A 21,101-nucleotide genomic window follows, 5' to 3' on the forward strand; every position below is an offset into this window, starting at 1 on the left:
GAAAAACCTTCCCCAAGACTTGTCTTATACTCTCTTCAATTCCTAATCTCTCCTTTGCTTGCTATCTCTTCTCCTGCAGACTCAACCGTCACCCAGGGTGGACAACTCCCTAACCTCCATCTCCAGCTCCATGCTCTCTAGAGCTACCCTCAAGGTGTGGCTGCTTGCGTGCCTCAGTGATGCTTTAGATACCACATGTCTTAGATGGGATGGATAGAATGCCTCACTTTGCCCTCAAACCAGATCTTTCTTCTAGAGGAGTGGAAAAGACACCAGTTCTATGGATAGACAGACTTGGTTTCAAACCCCAGCAATGCTGTGGATTGCCTTGCAGCAATCTTCCTGAGTTTCAGTTTGCTCATCCACAAAATGGGAACAATAAAGGCTTACCGAGAAATAGTATGAGGACTCACAGTGATGAAATACTAAATAACAGCACATGCAAGGCGAGGTCAAGAGGGCATATCTGGGGTTCTCTAAACCCACACTCTAGCCGCACACTGCAGAATCTCTATTCTGCAGACACTTCTCAATCACCATAAGTGTGGGGCTGCAGGAAGACACTCCTTTTGGCAGGATGGCAGTCCTGACTCTAGCAAATTGTCAAAATAGCATAGAGGTCAAGAGCACAGACTCAAGAGCCAAATCTTGGCTTGACCACTTACTAACTGTGTTGCTTTAGGCAGGTGAGTTAACCTCTCTTGTGCCTTAGTCTTCTTTTCTGTAAAATGGGAATCATAACTAGTAACTTTACCCATAGGATTATATGAGGATTAAATCAGATAAAGTCATGTGAGTTACTTACAACAGTGAAGCAGTACCATATAAGTGAAGAGAGTACCATATAAGTATTTTGTTTAACAAGTGTTATATTTGTTATTAGTGACATTATTTATCAAAGGTTGCATGTTCATTTCTTACTCAAGAGGTTTTGAGGGCCTAGTGGCAACTAGAAAATGAGAGGCCTGAGAACCCCATTGTGCCCTGTGCCAAGCATTAGTTCACCTTCTGTTGCACCACAATCATCTCTCTGAAGTGAGACCAGGAGGACGTCCATCCCCATCCACTTTCCCTCCTATGCCACCTTGGAGCCCTGATGTGAGCCAATTTCTCTGGCCGCACATGCACCCAGGCCAGTGACATCACCAGGCGAGAGGAACGTGCTGGTGCGGGCAGGGGGATGACGTGCAGGGAGGGATGGAAAGTCCCTCTAGAGCCCTGCTTTGCCTGTCCTTTGATGTGTGCAGCAGCTCCAGATGACTCAGGCACGCAGCATCATGGGTCACTCTTAGCACTGTGGCCAGAAAGGGGGTGGGTGAAGTGTTGGGGCCTGGGGAGAGAAAGAGAAGCTAGGGACCAAGGAAATGAGAATTGGATTGCAGAGGGGCCCATTCCCTGTGGACAAGGCTGGACTTGCCCCTAACGGCAGGGAGGAGAGACCTAGACAAATTTCGATTTCAGAAAGATCTCTCTGGCTACTGCATGGAAAATGGGGCTTAGTGCCAGGCAGGATGAGAAGTGAGGAGAAAAGTCACAGAGATGTTGTGGAAAGAAGATAAAGAGACCTGGACGTAGAGGGTGGCGGCGGGGAAGGACCAGATGAGTCCAACTTTAAGGGTAGAATTGGCTGGATTTGGTCACCCATTAGGTGTCAGCAGTGACTGGGAGTGGAGAGTCTAGTGTGGCACTAAGGCCTCCAGAACACTGGATGGGAAAGTGCTTTGTCAACTGTAACATGCTCTACACACATCACAGTGCTCACCTTAGAAAGACTCCCCAAGGAAAAGAGCAACATTGTATTAATAGTGTTCATCACTTTCGTTGACAAACACAGATTGGGTCTGTGCTACGAGCCGCACTGGTGGATCCAGAGAGCAGGCAGATGTGGCCCTGCCTTTGAGGTGCTCATGCCTGAGCCGGGGAGGCAGACATTCTGGTTGAGGAGGCCTGTACCTCCTGCCTCAACCGGATTCAGTCAAGAACCAGGAAAAAATGCCAGCTTCTCTCATGGGAGGGATCTCCAGGACAGGACAGCTCCAAATTCCACATTTTCACTCCTCACACCTGTCTCTAGAACACTGGAGGGACACGTACGTTCAAATCTGTTACTGGCACATCAAGAAATTTATCAGCTTCATCTGTAATATGAGGATGATGATAGGAGGAGAGATATGTTTACATATAAGTAACATATGTAGCTCCTACAGCAGGGTCTGGCACATAGTAAGTGTTCAATTAAATGAGGCATCATGATTATCACTATTACTATTGTTATATTTACTCTCACACTCCCAGCTGGCTCTTTCCTTACCTTGTCTTTAATTCCCGCAACACTTCCCAGTCCTCCTTCTCCCTCTAAGACTCATCCAAGACATAGTTAAATCCTCCCCATATATGACAAAGAACTCAGGTTCTGAACAGACCACCTTGGGTTCACAGTGTTTGAAGTTGGCTTCCTTCTTTGAGTGGATTGACTCTACCATCAAGAAAGAAGTCAGAGCGAAAACATACAAATGGGATTGCATCAAACTAAAAAGGTTCTGCACAGCCCAAGAAACAATCAACAGAGTGAACAGGCAACCTACAGAATTGGAGAAAATATTTGCAAATGATACATCTGATAATGGGGTTAACATCCAAAATAATAGGGTACTCAAACAACTCAGGTGCAAAAACAACCCCAATAACCCAATTTAAAAGTGGGTAAAACATGCGAATAGACATTTCTCAAAAGAAGACATACAAATGGCCAGTAGGTATATGAAAAAGTGCTCAACATCACTAATCATTAGAGAAATGCAAATTAAAACCACCATGAGATATCATCTCACACCTGTTAGGATGGCAATCATGAGAAAGATGAAAGATAAGTATTGGTGAGGCTGTGGAGAAAAGGGAGCCCTTGTGCACTGTTGTTGGGAATGTAAGTTGGTATAGCTATTATGGGAAATAGCACAGAGATTCCTTTAAAAATTAAAAATATGATCCAGCAATCCCACTTCTGGATATTTAAAAAAGGAAATGAAATCAATATCTCAAAAGACATATCTGCAATCCTGTATTCATTGCAGCGTTTTTCATAATAGCAAAGACATAGAACCAACCCAAGTGTTCATCAATGGATGAATGGATAAAGAAAATGTGAGATATATGGATATCTATAGATACATATGCAGTGAAATATCATTTCGTCTTTAAAAAGAAGGAAATCTCGCCATTTGCAACAACATGGATAGACCTGAAGGACATTGTGCTTCAGCATAAGCCAGGCATATAATGACAAATACCCAATGAGCTCACTTATACAGGCATACCTCAGAGCCGGTGCAGGTTTGATTCCAGAACACCATGATAAGTGATTATCACAACAAAGCAAGTACAATTCTTTTTATTTTCTAGTACATATAAAATTACACTTACATTATGCCACATTCTATTAAGTGTGCAATAGCATTATGTCTAAAAAATGTACATACTGTAATTTTTAAATACTTTATTGCTAAAAAATGCTAAGGATCATCTGAGCCTCTAGCAAGTTGTAATCTTTTTGCTGATGGAGGGTCTTGCCTTAATGTTGATGACTGCTCATTGATCAGGGTGGTAGTTGCTGAAGATTGGAGTTGCTGTGGGAATTGCTTGAAATAAGGCAACAATGAATGAAGTTTGCTGCATCAGTTGACTCTTTCTTTTAGGGAAGATTTCTCTGTAGCATGCTGTGTTGTTTGATAACATTTTACCTGCAGCAGGACTTATTTCAAAATTAGAGTCAATCCTCTCAAAACCTGCCACTGCTTTATCAACTAAGTTTATGGAATATTCTAAATCGTTTGCTGTCATTTCAACAGTGTTCACAGCATCTTCACCAGGAGTAGATTTTATCTCTAGAAGCAACTTTCTTTGCTCATCCATAAAAAGCAACTCCTCATCTGTTCAAGTTTAATAATGAGATTGCAGTAATTCAGTCCCATCTTCAGGTTCCACTTCTAATTCTAGTTGATGCTATTTCCAGCACATCTGCAGTTACTTTGTTTATTGAAGTCTTGACTCCCTCAAAGTCGACCATGAGGGTTGGAATCAACTTCTTCCAAATTCCTGTTAATTGATATTTTGATCTCCCCACGTGAATCATCAATGTTCTTGATGGCATCTAGAATGGGAAATCATTTTGAGAAGGTTTTCAATTTATTTGGTCAGATTCATCAGCGGAATCACTATCTATGACAGCTATAGCCTTATGAAATATATTTCTTCAATAATAAAACTTGAAAGTTGAAATTTCTCTTTGATCCGTGGGCTACAGAATGGATGTTTTGTCAGCAGGCATGAAAATTACATTAATCTCCCTGTACATCTTGAGCAGAGCTCTTGTGTGACCAGGTGCACTGTCAATCAGAAGTAATATTTGGAAAGGAATCTTTTTTTTCTGAGCAGTGTGTCTTAAAGCTGGGCTTAAAATATTTAGTAAACCATGCTATAAACAGATGTGCTGTCATTCAGGCTTTGTTGTTCCATTTATAGAGCACAGGTAGAGTAGATTCCGCATAATTCTTAAGGGCCCTAGGATTGTCAAAATGGTGAAAGAGCATTGGCTTCAATTTACAGTCACCAGCTTCATTAGCCTCAATAAGAGAGTCAGCCTGTCCTTTGAAGCTTTGAAGCCAGGCATTGACTTCTCTTCTCTCACTATGAAGTCCTAGATGGCATCTTGTTCCAATTGTAGACTGTTTCATCTGTATTGAAAATCTGCTGTTTAGTATAGCCACTTTCATCAGTGATCTTAACTAGATCTTCTGGATAACTCACTGTGGCTTCTACATCAGCACTTGCTGCTTCACCTTGGACTTTTTGTTATGGAGATGGCTTCTCTCCCTAAACCGCATGAACCAATCTCTACTAGCTTCAAACTCTTCTTCTGCAGATTTCTTAACTCTCTCAGCCTTCATAGACTTGAAGAGAGTTAGAACTTTGCTCTGTGTTAGGCTTTAGTTTAGGGGAATATTGTGGCTGGTTCCTTGGTTAACAGCCCAGAGAAGGAAAGTAAGACATTCAGTTCCATGTGGCCTTCCAAACAGAATCGCCAAAGGAACAAAGTGTGATTTAGATATAAAGAATCCAGATGGACCATGTTGGGGGAACTGGGTCACTGTTTGCTTCCCATCCCTTCTTGTTATGGCTCAAATGCTGCAATGGTTGCAAAATGGAAGGATTGAGGAAGGAGCCAGGCCAAGGATGTGCTTGGGCAGAATGCTCATTTGAGCAGCATCTCCAGGTGACTCCTTCATTCCTCCCCACTCCCAGCTTTACTGGGGTATAACTGACAAATAAGAACCATATACATTTAAGGTGTACAGCCAGAGCCAGAGCCCAGCCTCTCCTGTGGCCACGTCTGCAAAGCAAGAACTCTTCTAGGCCATGAACCCTCTTAAGGGCATGGAGCCCACACTCTGCCCTGACCAATGAGAAACACAAACCTCATCTGCTCCCATTCCTCCTTCCTAGCCTCCATCCCTGGCAGGAGGCATCTGCAGTTATCACGGCCAGTGCTTGTGTGTGCAGTTTACATGTCTCCATCCCACTGTGCTCTTATGGAGGCGGAGTCAAGAGTCCTGGAGTCAAATCCAAGCTCTGCCCATTTACTGACTGTGGGCCTTAGGTAAGTTACTTCTCTCACTACAGCCCTGTGAGATTTTCATTTGGTAGATGAGGAACTTGGGCTCATAGAGGCACCAGGGTAAATGGCAGAAATGGGTTTTTTACTAAGGTTGGTGTGTTTCCAAATCCAAGGCTCCTTCCAGAACATCTGGCTTCATAATTTCTGGACCATGAATGAGGTTTACCTTTTTCCCATGGAGAAAGGAAAACCTCAGCAAAAGAGCATCTTTGCTTCTTCCTCCACTACCATATGAAACACAGCCCATCAAACTTACCCATCAGCCAACTCAGCATGTTAGGCAGAAGGGCGAGCCCTCCATAGAGCCAGAAAACAAGCCATCTCTGTCCCCTTCCAGTTCCAGCAGTAGACATCTGTGGCTGTGTGAGACTGTATCTCATTTGTGGGATCCTATAATAGCTTCTTGATAGTGCCTGTTCAGCACAGACTGGCTATGGGAAGTCCCCAGGCTTGAGAGCTGCAGCTTCCCTCTGGGGTGGAAATGTTGACAAAGAATTCAAGATGGCAGGAGTCTAGAGAGGGGGCTGAGATGATCTGGGTGTCCCTAGTTCCATCCCAGTAGGGCATCAGTTGGCTGAGGACAATGCACAAGGCAGCTAGAAATAGGAAACCTATTCTGAGATATTGCCTGGGTTGGTCCCTTTAATCTGTAAAGTGATCAAGTCGGTGTTACATCTGGACTGAACTCCTGGCCAGTGCCTGTGATGTTGCACTCCTGTGGTGCACCTTTTCTCCAACTTGTCCTTCCTGTTCTCTCTTTTCCTAGGAGGAGCTGGAGCCCGTTTTGCATTACCTGGTTGCAGAGATCAAAGAGTGGCAGTTTCCTACTCATTCATCCATTCATTCATCCTGCCAGGCACAGGGGATACCAGCGTAAACAAGACTGAACGTGGCCCCTTGCCCTCTCAGGCTTAGGGGAGTGACATGAGATTTGGAGGCAAGGCTCTACTCCCAGCCCAGCATTTACAATCTGGTGATCTCACTTGCTCCTACACTCTCTGAGCCTCAGTTCCTTCAGGTGTAGGATGTGTGTAATGATGCCTCCCTCACATGATTCAAGTGAGTGGACGGATTTAATCAAATAAATAAGAAAGTGTTTGTTAACCATAAAGATCATATCGATCTGAGTTACTACTGTTAATAATGTGACTGTTATTATTATTATTGCTACACTTTTCCATTCAGTAAGTTTCCTCTGCCTGACCTGCTTACTATGCCAAGAATCTGGGTAAAATTTACTTTACATGGCAGACTGACAATATTGATTGATCTACTTTGGGTCATTAGCTTGCTTCTTTTGTTTTCTAACAGGTTTATTAAGGTAAAATTCACATAGTATACAATTCGCGTACTTAAAGTATACAATTCAATGGGTTTCTCTGAATATTTGCAGGGTTGTATAACCATCACCACAATCTAATTTTAGAACATTTTCATCTCTCTTAAAAGAAACCCCATGCCCATTAGTAGTCAGTCTCTGTTTCCTCCCATTGGCCCCCTCTCCCCACTAAAGGAAATGACGAATCTTTTTGCTTTTATATATTTGCCTTTTCTGGACATTTCATGTAAATGAAATTAGTTGGTAGACATTGGGTTATTCCCATTTTTTTGGCTAGTACGAAAGATGCTGCTTTGAACATTCATGAATAAGCTTCTGTGTGAATGTATGTTTTTATTTCTCTTGGGTATACCTTATACCTAGGAGTGAAATGGCTAGGTCACATTGTTGCTCTGTGTTTAACATTTTAAGGAAATGTTACACTGTTTATCAAAGCTGCTGTACCATTTTACATCCCCACTGGCAAGGTATGAGGGTTCCAATTTCTCCACACCCTCACCAACACTTCTTATTATGTCTTTTTTTATGAGCGTCATCCTAGTGGGTGTGAAGTGGTATCTCATTATGGTTTTGATTTGCATTTCTCTAATGACTAATGATATTAAACATCTTTGCATGTGCTTATTGGCCATTTGTACATTTTCCTTGCCAAAATGCCTATTCAAGTCTTTTGCCATTTCTTATTGAGTCATTTACCTTATTATGAGTTGTAAAAGTTCTTTACATATTTTGAATGTAAGTCTGTTATCAGTGATATGATATTATTTGCAAATATTTTCTTGCATTCTGTGAGGTGTCTTTTTACGTTCTTGATGACATGTTTACAGCACAGAAGTTTTAAATTTTGATAAAGTCATCTTTCTTTTCTTTGGCCACTAATGCTTTTGGTGAGATATGTAAAGTCTATTTCTTAAATGGGCTCTGACTTTTTAAATGTGTCTATTATTTACACAAAATTAAATTCCTGGCTTAAATCCAAATCAGGAAAAACAATCAATGAATCTTCACTATAACCTTACACAAGTTAGACATACTTGAATAAGCCAATTGAAGCCTTCCTTCTGTGAAAGAAGTGGGGAACAGACAGAGCTTTCAAACTTGAGTAGAGCAGCAGCTGAGGTGGGCTAGGTAACACCCTTGCACCTCTTACCATCTCCAACAGAATACACTTGCAGGGGGCTTGTCATAAGGGGGAAGAAGGGGAAGAGTAATAGGGCTGAGATACTAAGGAAAGAAGCAAGGCTGCTACTTGTCCTACGCTTGCTTCCAAGGGCCAAAGGAGGTTGGGACTGAATTCCTGGGCTGCCTTTCTTACCCTACCCTCTCCTCTTAACCCTTGGGAGGGCCTACGGGGATGAAGCTCTTCAAGAGGTTCCACAGGACACTAGAGCCTTTGATCATGCTGTCCCCAGTGTCTGCCGAGATCCCCACCTCCAGTCCTTTACCCAGCCATCTCCCACAGGTCCTTCAGTGCATGCCTCATTTGTCAGTTCCTCAGGGACATCTTCCCTGACCTCCCTGCTTATGTTGCTCTACTGCCTTCAGGACACAGGAAACAAGGCCTTCGGATATGGCTCGAGCCCACATCCCCAAAAGGACTCCCTTTCCCTCCCGCCACGTGTCCTCACAGTTCCTACTTTTCACCATCCACAGCTCAGTCTGTACTGTTGTGCTATCTCTCCATCTTCTTTTAGGCGCAGTGCAACTCCCTTTCCCACCTACTCACCCCTACTCTGCCCTCAGCCTCACCCAACCTGGCAGCTCCCTCTCCCGGCTCTACCCTTCTCTGGCTAATGGAGAGGTCACTATTGTGCATCTACTCATTTTCCTCTTGGCCTGGGAACCTCTCAAATATCTATGGATCTTCGAATCCCAAAGTCTGCATTAGGCTTCCTGACACATACTGGTTGCTTTGTGAATGTTGGTTGAATTAATTAATTAATTAACCTATCAGGAAAAAAGGGGCATTGAAGAATGTTTGGACATAATTTGGGGACAGACCGGCTCAATCAGGGCACTTGTACTGGAGAAAAACACCGAGATTCTACTTAAGTCTGTCCCTGATTCACTGAAGAGAAAAGATATTTCATTTCTCTTATCAGGGACTTAACATTCTCCACTCACGCACCGAGACCCTGTTTGTTCCCTGAGAAATTTCCCACCTCTTTTAGGGAGGCAGTGCCCAGGCCAGGAGATCTCACTGCTCTGGGGGTCTGCTCCTAGCCTTATGGACCCAGTTGGAGGCTTAAATATCTGCTACTGCGGGGACAGATATTCCCCCTAATGTTTTCAGAGTGGCCTGGGTCTCTGTTGACCTCACTCCTGCAACCCAGAGCCTGTCTCTCTCCCTCTCTCTTTCCAGGTCTGAAGCTGTCTGCTGCCAGCAGCAGCCCCTTCAGTGATTGGTCCTGCCCCTCCCAGATCATATGAGGGTGAAGGGAGGTGAGAATGTGTGTATCTCTAACTCAGCTATCCTGCAAGTAGGTATTTTACTGTCCCTATTTTACCAGAGACAGAAACTGAGTCTCAAACGGCAAAATAAATTGTCTTGTGTGCTTTTGTCTGTGTAACTGGGCATTATACTCCACACTACACAACAGCACATCAACTAGACTTTGGAGGAATATGGGCAAGGAGCAGCCATGTCCAGGGGCTCATGGATCTCTGCTTGGAGACAGCAAAAAGCCAACCACCACCACTCCCCACACCGCTCTGACCTTTCTGCTTTGTCTTCTATTTGTGAATATTTGTTTTCTGGGCTCTATTCTAAGCTCCAGGGAATATAGCAATAAACAAGACAGACATCAGAGCTTACATTTCAGTAGGGATGACAAAATAAATATATACCAATGCATACATAATTTCAGATGGTAATAAGTACTATGCAAAAAATAAATCAGATATTGTTAATATTCTAGATCTGGAGTTGGCTGACACGTTCATAAGTGTTCATTGCATTATCATGTGTTATAGCACACCTATTCTTTACATATATTCTTTGAATACAATACTATATAATAAAAAGTTCTGCTCATAAAAAGTTTGTGATGGGATGATGGAGGGATATCTTAGATGAAGTCATCGAAGAAGGCTTTCTATATTTCAGCTAAAATCAGATAAATGAGAGGGAGCTTGCAGGGTAAAGATCTGAGGAAGAAACAAGAAATGCTCCGGGACAGGGCGAGGCAGGTGAGACGGGGCTGGGTGCCAAAGCGGAGAAAGGGAAGAAAGGAGGTTGGCGAAATAGGCAGGGTCAGACCTAGGGGACCCGACATGTGGATGTTATTCTAAGTGTAATGGGAAGGGGTTTTGTTTTTAAAAGATTAGTCTCTCCGGAGCGCCAAAATAAATTACAAGTGCCCATCTCATTTTCCCTCCTCTCCTCCTCTTCCCCTCAGTAGGTGGGACTTTCTGCAGATGTGCCAGAACTTAGCCCAGCTCTTGCCAGATGCGTCAACACCACAGCTCGGGGCTTTGTTTCTATAGGGCAAGAAAGCGGAACAAGCCAAGGTTTAACTTCATGCTGCTTTTACTCGTGATTATTAAATTCACTTTGCCAATAAGTTTCAAGTTTAAATATATCTTGAATATAAATAAAACGGTACTCCAGTCACTTGATTTATAGTGAATGTCTGTTTTCTCCCTTTATTGAGCTAGTAATTTCACTCCCATCATCTTTGCTCAGCAGCCCCTGCCCCAGCAATTCTCCAGGGGTCTGCTTGAATGCCAGCCCTTGGGGAAAGACCAAACAGTGGTAGGGGAGTGGAAAGGGCCTGGGATGAACTGTCTGCAGACCTGGGACAAACCATTTAATCTCTGCAAATTCATTTTCTTATCTACAAAACCAGCAAAAATCCTTTCTTGCAGAAATAAAGCATGGGATAAGCACATAGCACAGTGACTGAGATGCAAGAGGTGATCAGTAAAAATGAGTTGAATCCAATTTTAATTTCATTTTTAAGTTAAAAAACTTAAATCTGCTCAACTAATAAATTTGCTCGTCATTAGTACTACTTCCTTGGTTTCTCAACATTTTTCTTATTCACTTTTTTAAATGACTGTCCATGTTCATTGTAGAGTTTTTGTAAAATACTGAACAGTATAAGGAAGAAAATATAATCCATTCATAATTCTACTACTTAGAGATAACTACTCTTAAAATACTCATGGGTTTCCCTCTAGGCTTTTTTTTCTATACATGTATTCATATTTGGATGGTACTTTTTATCCATTTTGTATCTGGCTCTTTTCATCTAGCATTTCATTTCACCAATTTCCTGTCACTAAAATATTCTTTGATAACATGAGAAGTAAACAAACGAAAAGATCTCTGCTCCATGGGGAATAAACTGTGGAGTTGAGAATAGCAGCAGGGGAGTAATTCTATGGCTACCGCACGATGATGTGTTGGCTGGGACTGAGTGGAAATGGCAGAAGTGATGAAAACCATTCAGATTCAGAACTGGGAAGGAATAGGAGACAGGTCTTAGAGATGGATTAGATGGGAGAGATTAAAGAAAGCTTGCACAGATCAGTCCTAGTGTTCAGACAGAGCATGTGGATGAAGAGTGATTCCATTTCCTGAGATAGGGAATGGAAGGAGGGGCAGCTCTGAGGGAGAACATCCTTGGCCAAGGGGACATTCCAGCCTTTTGGGTCTTCCAGGCTGTGGTGTGGAGAGTGAGGTGGAGGGGGCAGATCTGGCTTAGTGCTCAGGGGCAGCTGACACATGGTCCCTGAGATTCTATGAGAATGGAATCTCATAGAATGCCCCTGAGCCGTTCAAAGACACCCTACTGACCTAGTGGCAGGTTACATTCCCTAACTGGGGTCTCCACCTTTTCTGAAGAAGAAAATCATAGACACATCCCTCAACAATGAAATGCTAACACAGTATACATTCCTCATTCCACATGTCATTGCAGAGTACTGACTATGTGCTTGGCACTGTTCACTGGGAATACAGCTATGAACAGACCAAACTTCCTGCCCTCATGCAGCTTCTAGTCTAGCGGACAAGACAATAAAACAAGTAAAACATAGTATGCTCAATAATGGTAAGTACTATGGAGAAAAATAAAATAGAGAGAAGGCCCAGGAGGTGTGGAGGGTTGTAGAGGGGTGGGTTGCATTTTTAATTAGTGAAGTTAGGATGGCCTTATCAGTAACATCACATTGGAGCCACGTGGAATGAGAGTCGCCTGGGAGCCTTGGGTCTCTTGTGGTGACTGATTTAAAAAGGACTAATGAGATTTGTTCAGATGGTCTCACGGCAGACAATGGCGATAAAGTTGAGTGTTGGAAATAAACCGAGGTAGGGAGCAGGGAGTGTCAGGGGCACATAGAGCTCATGATTGTGCTCTGGACTTCTGTTGATGGTGATGTAGAGGTGGGAGGAGGGCGTCCCACTGAAAATGCTGTAGGATACCCTCTTGGTTTCCACAGGTGGCAGCCAGAGAGGCTAAGGAACGGAATTGTTAGTTTGCAAAGGTCTATGGAGATAACTCAGGTTGGGACTCCAGGTCAGGATTCTAAGGTAAGTCAAGGAACAAGGCACAAAGGGAACCAGGAGCTGTTACTTCTCCAGGAGACCAAGGAGGACGGGTGGTGGTGAGGGGAGGGGTTCCTCTGCCAAAACCACAGACACTGCCCTGTTGCTCAGTATAGGCCATAGTATACCTAACCATGACTATGTGGCATGGGTACATCAGCTGTGCTGTGTGGCCCAGGAGGCTGCCTGGACTCTCATTCCGAACGTTCTCTGAATATTTGGAAAGTACAGTTGAAGAGGTACAAATAAAGGTTAGCTCGGTTATTTATGTTCATAGTACCTCTCATGCCCAGCACAGTAGAAGGTATCTGTCCTGCACATAGTAGGCACTTGATATGTACTTGAAGACTTAAACCAAAGTACTTCTTAAAAATAAAATCCATTATTTACTGAAAACTTTCTGTGTGTAAAGTTCTGGGTTATGTGCAAACCCAGAACTTTTAAAAAAAGTTTGTTGTTGTTTTTTTTTTTAAAGACAAATAAAACAAAAGCATTAACCCTTAAGAAGTTCACATTGTTAAATTAAAGTAGAAATAGACACTAAAAGACCAATGCTGAATCCAAGTTAGGAAAATTTGGGACCAAATCAATGAAAGAAATAATGGTTCCAAATATAATCCCCAGGTCCTTAAAAGGGGTGAATCAGTATCAGAATTCTTTAAAACTAGAGCTGAGGGCTCTAGTGATTCATTTAGCTAGTATTACTCAAACCTTTTTTATCATAATCTATAGTAAGAAATTTATTTTATTCAATTACAATTTAGTACACACACATGATTGAAATATCTCACTTGCTCTTAAGTTATGTGATATACTCTAATATATTATATTCCATTTATTTATTTATTAAATGCTGGTCTTCACTCACAACGGACTATATTGACTTCACAACCCACTAATGTGTTGCAATCTACAGTTTGCAATCTACCCTGACCTGATCTAACCTAACCTTCTCCTTACGTCATACCTTCAGCCTAGGCATTCCACAGGGTCCCAGGGGACTTGTGACTTGCTAGCTTCTCAATAACTTGGAGTCCTGACATTGCAAGCTCCAAGAAGGGAAGAACTCTGGCTTTTTCTGCTCATCGCCATAACTCTGATGCCCATCACTCTGCCTGGAGCACAATAGATGGTAAAGAAATTGGTTAGCTGATGGAGGAAAGCTACATACAGGTTCCACAGCTACTTAGCTAAAGAATGATGCCTCCTTTCAAAGACACGCTAGAACAATCAGACAATTGTTGGCTGTCAGAAAATAGCAGCGATTTTTTAATTCCATGTGAGAATAAATCTTAACTTCAATTGCAAAAATAAATTGTTACCTTGGCATGTCACAGGTGATCAGTACAGTGTTTTAGATAATGATGCATTGTTTTGTGTGTATACATCCTCATCTATCCATTGCACCTCTGGCCAAAACTGGATTGCAAGCATTTAAATGAAATAAATGTCTTCTTTCTTTAACCCACCAACCACTTAGTAGTGGGCTAAATAATTAGGCTGCAAATGCTTCGGGGAAGAACAATTAAGATAATTAATAGGACTTATTTTTCTCCATTGTTTCATAATAGCTTTGTAAGGTATAACTGACATACACATAGTTAAAGTGTATGACTTTTGACATAAATATACACCTGAGAAACCATCATCAAAATAAAGATAATAAAAATATACATTACTCAAAGGTTTGTTTCCTGTTACCTTTTGTTAATCCCTCCTTCCTGCCCTTCTCCGGACATCTCTTCCCAGATCCCCAAGCAACCACTGATAAGTTTTCCATCTCTGTACATTAGTTTATATTTCCTATCGTTTAATATAAGTGAAATAAAGGGTGGGCACTTTTTTTGTCTGTCTCCTTTCACTAAACATAATTATTTTGAGATTTATCCATATTGTAGATTGATTTCTTTTTAATCTTGAGTAGTAGTATTCCATTGTACGAACAGAACATGGTTTGTTTATCTGTTTACCAGTTGGTGGACTTTTGGGCTATTTCCTGTTTAGGACTGTTGCAAATGAAGCTGTTACAAACATGTACATATAAGTCTTTATAAGAACACATGCTTTTATTTCTCCTGGGTAAAGACTGAGTAGCGGCATGTCTGAATCATGTAGGAGATGTTTTTTTTTTTTTTAAGAAACATCATTCTGAGCAAACTATCTCAAGGACAGAAAACCAAACACCGCATGTTCTCACTCATAGGTGGGAATTGAACAACGAGAACACTTGGACACAGCGTGGGGAACATCACACACCGGGGCCTGTCGTGGCGTGGGGAGAGTGAGGAAGGATAGCATTAAGAGATATGCCTAATGTAAATGAAGAGTTAATGGGTGCAGCCCACCAACATGGTACATGTGTATATATGTAACAAATCTGCACGTTGTGTACAGGTACCCTAGAACTTAAAGTATAATTTAAAAAAAAAAAGAAACTGTCAAATTGTTTTCAAAAGTGTTCTGCCATTTTATATTTCCACCAAACAAACATTTATTAAGGTCAGGTTTTTAGTTTTTTTGTTTATGCTTTAGCCTTTTTTTTTTTTTTTTTTTTTTTGACAGAGTCTCTGTCATCCAGGCTGTAGTGCAGCAGCGGCACGATCTCGGCTCACTTCAACCTTTGCTTCCTGGGTTCAAACAATTCTCCTACCTTAGCCTCCCAAGTAGCTGGGATTACAGGCACCCACCACCATGCCCAGCTAATTTTTGCATTTTTAGTATGGATGGGGTTTCACCATGTTGGTCAGGCTGGTCTCGAGGTCCTGACTTCAAGTGATCCTCCTGCCTTGGTGTCCCAAAATGCTGGGATTACAGGTATGAACCACTGTGCCTGGCCTGTTTTAGCCATTTCAGTAGGTATGTGGTGTTATCTCATTATGGTTTTAATTTGCATTTTTCTAAGATGTTCAACATCTTTTCATGTGCTTATTTGTCACTACACGTATTTTTTGGTGAAGTGTCTGTTATCATTCTTTACCTTTTAGAAAACTGATTTTTTATCATTAAGTTTGGAAAGTTGTAGATACAAATCTATTAATCTATATATATGTGTGTGTGTGTGTATATAGGAATATATCTTTTTAAATATAAATGTAACATATATTTATATAAAAATATATACACATGTGATATATATATTTATACACATGTATATATATGTGTATATGTGTGTGTGTATATATATGTGTGTGTAAATATTTTCTCCTAGTCTGTGGCTTGTCTTTTCATTCTTTTAACAGCATTTTTCAAGTAGCAGAAGTGTTGAGTTTTGATCAAGTCCAATTTAGCTAATGGTCACAAAGTTTACTCCTGTTTTCTTCTAAAAGTTTTACAGTTATAGGCTATAGAGTCCATCATTCTGTTTGAATTAGTTTTTTATATAAAGTATAGGTTAAAGTTCATTATTTTTATGAAATACAGTTATTTGTTTCAGTACCACATTTTGAAAAGACAATCCTTTCTTCACTGAATTTCCCTTGTAACTTTGACAAAAATTTGTTTCCAATACCATCACAAGGATGAGAAAAAAAGTTAGTTTTCAATATATGTGTTGACGTTAATGTTTGTGTCTACTTATGTACTCTCTGTTATGTTGCATTTATCTGTTAGTCTCTCTTTGTGCCAATACCACATTTTTTTTGTATTATAGTGGCTGTATAATAAGTCTTAAAATCGGACAGTATTGATACTCTGCTCTTTCTCAAAATTGTTTTGACTTTTCTAGGTCCTTTGGATTTCCTCAGGAATTTTAGAATCAGCTTGTTAATTTTTACAAAAAAAAAAGAAACCTACTGGAATTTTGAGTATTCTGACCCATGAGCAAACTATATCTCTTTATTTAGGTCTTCTTTAGTTTCTCTTGGGACCATTTGCAGTTTTCAGTATATTGGTCTTGCACATCTTTTGCTATATTTATCCTTAAGTACTTCATATTTTTGATGCAATTATTAAGGGTACTGCTTTTTAATTTCAGTTTTGAATGGGTTATTGCAAATATATAGAAATACAACTAATTTTTGAATAGTGACCTTTTTGTTTGGCATTCTTGCTAAACTTGTTTATTAGATCTAGTAAACATTTGCATAAATTCCTTCCGATTTTCTACATAAATAAACATGTCACCTGTGAATAAAGACAATTTTACTTCTTCACTTTCAACCCGGATGTCTTTTATTTCTTTTTCTTGCCTTGATGCGCTGGCTAGAACCTGTAGTACAAACTTAAAAGTATAACATTGTTATTCCTTTGTTAGCCTTTTAATACCTGTAGATATTATATATTCTTTTTTATTATCAGCCTGGCTAGAGTTTTAATCAAATTTATTGGTTTTTTAAAAAAAATCAGCTTTTGGTTTTACTGATTTTCTCTTTTCTATTTTACTGGTTTCTGCTTTAATCTTTATTATTTCCTCTCATTCATTTACTTTGGGTTTAATTTGTTATTTTTTTCTAATTCTTTAGGTAGAAACTGAAGGCATTAATTTGAGGTCTTTTATCTATTCTCATACAGGCATTTTGTGCAACACATTTTTCCTTAAACACTATTTTAGTGGAATCCCATGAATTTTGATGTGTTTTTATTTTTATTTAGTTAAAAATACTTTCAGACATCCCCTATGACTTCTTTTTTGTCTTATTGGTCATTTAGAAGTGTGTCATTACGTTTCCAAATATTTAGAAATGTTGTCAGTTATCTTTTTGTTATTGCTTTCTAATTTAATTTCATGTGATCAGAGAACATGCTTTGTATGACAGAATACTTTCAAGTACATTGAGACTTGTTTTATTATCCAAAATGTAGTATATCTTGGTAAATGTTTTGTTTGAACTTGAAAATAATGGCTATACATTTATAATAACTCTTAGTTTTCTTCTCTATTTTATTATTTTATTTTATTTTATTTTTTATTTATTTATTTTCTTTTTTTGAGATGGAGTCTCGCTCAGTCGCCCAGGCTGGAGTGCAGTGGCGCGTTCTCCGCTCACTGCAAGCTCTGCCTCCCGGGTTCACGCCATTCTCCTGCCTCAGCCTCCCGAGTAGCTGGGACTACAGGCGCCCGCCACCACGCCCCGCTAATTTTTTTGTATTTTTAGTAGAGACGGGGTTTCACCGTGTTCGCCAGGATGGTCTCGATCTCCTGACCTCGTGATCCGCCCGCCTCAGCCTTTTATGAGAGACAGTCTCACTCTGTCACCCAGGCTGGAGTGCAGTGGCACAATCATGGCTCACTGCAGCCTCAACCTCCTCAGTCAAAGTAATCCTCCAGCCCCAGCCTCCCCGGTAGCTGGGACTACAGGCCCACACCACCATGCCTGACTTTTAAACTTCTGTAGAGACAGGGACTTGCTATGTTGCCCAGACTGGTCTGGAACTCCTGGTCTCAAGCAGTCTTCTTGCCTTGGCCTCCCAGAGTGCTGGGATTACCGCACCCAGCCTTTCTCTGTTTTCAGTGTCAGTTCTGGATTGGTTGTGACTGATTGCATTTTCTCCTCATTATGGGTCCTGTTTTCCTGCTTATTTACATTCCTAGATTTTTTCTAATTGAATGCTAAATAGTCCAAATTGTATCGTGTTTAGTGCTGGATATTTTTATATTCCTATAAATATTCTTCATCTTTGTTCTAATATGCAGTTAAGTTACTTGGAAATAGTTTGATCCTTTCAGATCTTGCCTTTATAAATCATTAGATGGATTCAAAGCAATATTCAGTCTAGGGATCTTTATTCTTCACTACTGAGGCAAGACATTCTTGAGAATTCTACTCAATACCCCATAAGTTATGAGTTTTTCCTGTGTAATTGGTGGGAACAGGACTATTTCTGGCCCTTTGTGTGCACTGAGAACTATTTCTCTAATCTTTTCAGATAGTTCTTTCTCGAGATTTTGGTAGTTTCCTCACACACATATGTTGATCATACCCTGCTTAAAACTTGAGAGAAATCCTCCACAGCTCTCTTCTTTGGTACTTTTCCTTGTTCTGCATACCTTAGCAGCCTTTATCTCCCTCATCTCTCAGGACTATTTTTGAGGGAGTTCGTAGGCTTTGCTTGGATTAACCCATCCTGAGCCATGGCCTGGAAACTCTCTCAAGGCAGTAAGCATAGGTAATCATAGGGCTCACCTCATTTGCTTCTCATAGCTCAGGCATCACTGTCTTCCATTGCCCGTTATCAGTGTCTTGAAGACTATCCTTTTATATATTTTGTCCTATCTTTGTTGTTTCAGGCAGGAGTGTATATCCAGTTCCTATTTTTCTGTCTTGATCAGAACTGGAGTCTCTCTCTGTTTTTCTCTACAATGCAATTTTTGTAGGATGATTCCTTTGAAATTACCCATAAGCTGTCAAAAGGATCTTGTTACTTTCCATTGGCCTAGATCACTTTAACAATATGACTACACTTGACTTAAAACAAACAAAAACACTTCTTGGCTCTTTTGGAAGCTTGAGAAATTTTCAAAAGGTACAGCACTTGATCACCGCCCTCCAGAAACCCACAATCTAATAGAGTCATGGCTACATTAATTAACAAAAAAAAAAAAAAAAAAACTCTAGCAAGACTTAACTACTCTGTCATCCTAACAGGAAAAATTGAAAAATTGATATAGGACCTCCCCTTATAGCCTGTAGACGACAGCAGGGTAGGGTGGGGCCTGAAAGGGGCACATAAACCAGCATATTGACCTCTAAATTAGGAGATTGGAAAAGACTGATAAACGGAAAATCATAAATTTGTGATGTTTATCTTCAGAGATTTAGAGCAGTAGCTTGAAAGACACTAATACAGGTATAATCTTAGTTTCACACAGTCCAAGGTGGGACTTGGGTCCAGTGAACTTGAGATTTTAAAGGCTTCCTGGGGCTACCTAAACACAATGTTCTTTTTTTATGAGCAGCGGCAGGGCTAGTGGTTTACGTGGTTTGCTGGTTGCAGGAACATGTACAGGCATTTGACTTTTAAAGAAGACAGCCTTGAAGTGAAATGTTAGCATTGCCATTTACTTTTGCTGTGAGCTGGAGAAAATCTATAGTTCCCTCTGAGACTCAGTTTCTCCAGGCTACATTTTTCTAAAACTGTTGAAATCACTACATCTCATATGAGAAAGCAACATCAGTATCCCCCCTCCTTTTCAAAATCCCATTCAAATCATCTACTTCTGTCAGTAGTCCTCTTCCACACGGTAGGATATAATGCAGTTGCTTAGCTCCCAGTTTTCTTATTTACCAGGCTCAGGAATCTTAGCCAAATTTGTCTGAAGTATTTTATTTACAGGATTAGCTCGGGTTACTTCTCATGAGCGTTACTCTTATTGTACCATTTCTTTTTTTCTTTTTTAACTTTTATTTTAAGTTAAAAGATACATTTGCTGGTTTGTTATATAGATAAACTTGTGCCACAGGAGTTTGAATACAGATTATTTTGTCACCCAGGTACTAAGCCTAGTACCCAACAGTTGTTTATTCTGTTCCTCTCCCTCTCATCCTCTACACTCTGACAGGCGCCTGTTGTTTCCCTCTATGTGTCCATGTGTTTTCATAATTTAGCTCACAGTTACAAGTGAGGACATATCACATTTGGATTTCTGTTCCTGCATTGGTTTGCTAAACATGATGACCTCCATCCTGCTCCATCTATGTTCCTGCAAATTACATGATCTTGCTCCACCCACATTCCTGCAAAGGACATAAAAACGGCTGCATTGTATTCCATAGTGTATATGTAGCACATTTTATTTATCTAGTCTACCACTGATGGCCATTTAAGTTGATTCCGTGTCTTTGCTATTGTGAATAGTGCTGGAATGAACATAGGTGTGCATGTGTCTTTATGGTAGAACAATTTATATTCCTTTGGGTATATATCCAGTAATGAGATTGCTGGGTTGAATGGTAGTTCTGTTTTTAGGTCCTTGAGGAATCTCCACACTGCTTTCCATAGTGACTGAACTAATTTACACTCCCACCAACAGTGTGTAAGTGTTCCCTTTTTTCTGCAACCTTGCCAGCATCTGTTATTTTTTGACTTTTTATTAATAGCCATTCTGACTGATATGAGATGCTATCTCATTGTGGTTTTGATTTGCATTTATCAAATTATCAGTGATGTTGACATTTTTTTCATATGTTTGTTGGCAGCACGTATGTCCTCTTTTGAAAAGTGTTTGTTTATGTCCTTTGCCTGCTTTTTAATGGGGTTGTTTGCTTTGTTTTTGTAAATTTAAGTTCCTTATAGATGCTGGATATTAGACCTTTGTCAGATGCACAGTCTGCAAATATTTTTTTCATTCTGTGGTTGTCTGTTCACTCTGTTGATAGTTCTTTGGGTTTTTGTTTGTTTGTTTTTTTGTTTTTGCTGAGAAGAAGCTCTTAAGTTTAATTAGATCCCATTTGTCAATTTTTCCTTTTGTTGTGATTGTTTTTGGCATCTTTGTCGTGAAATTTTTGCCAGTTCCTATGCCTGGAATGGTATTTCCTAGGTTGTCTTTCAGGGTTTTTATGCATTTGGGTTTTACATTTAAGTCTTTAATCCATCTTGAGTTG

Source organism: Macaca fascicularis, chromosome 14, assembly GCF_037993035.2.
Source record: "Macaca fascicularis isolate 582-1 chromosome 14, T2T-MFA8v1.1".
NCBI lineage: Eukaryota > Metazoa > Chordata > Mammalia > Primates > Cercopithecidae > Macaca > Macaca fascicularis.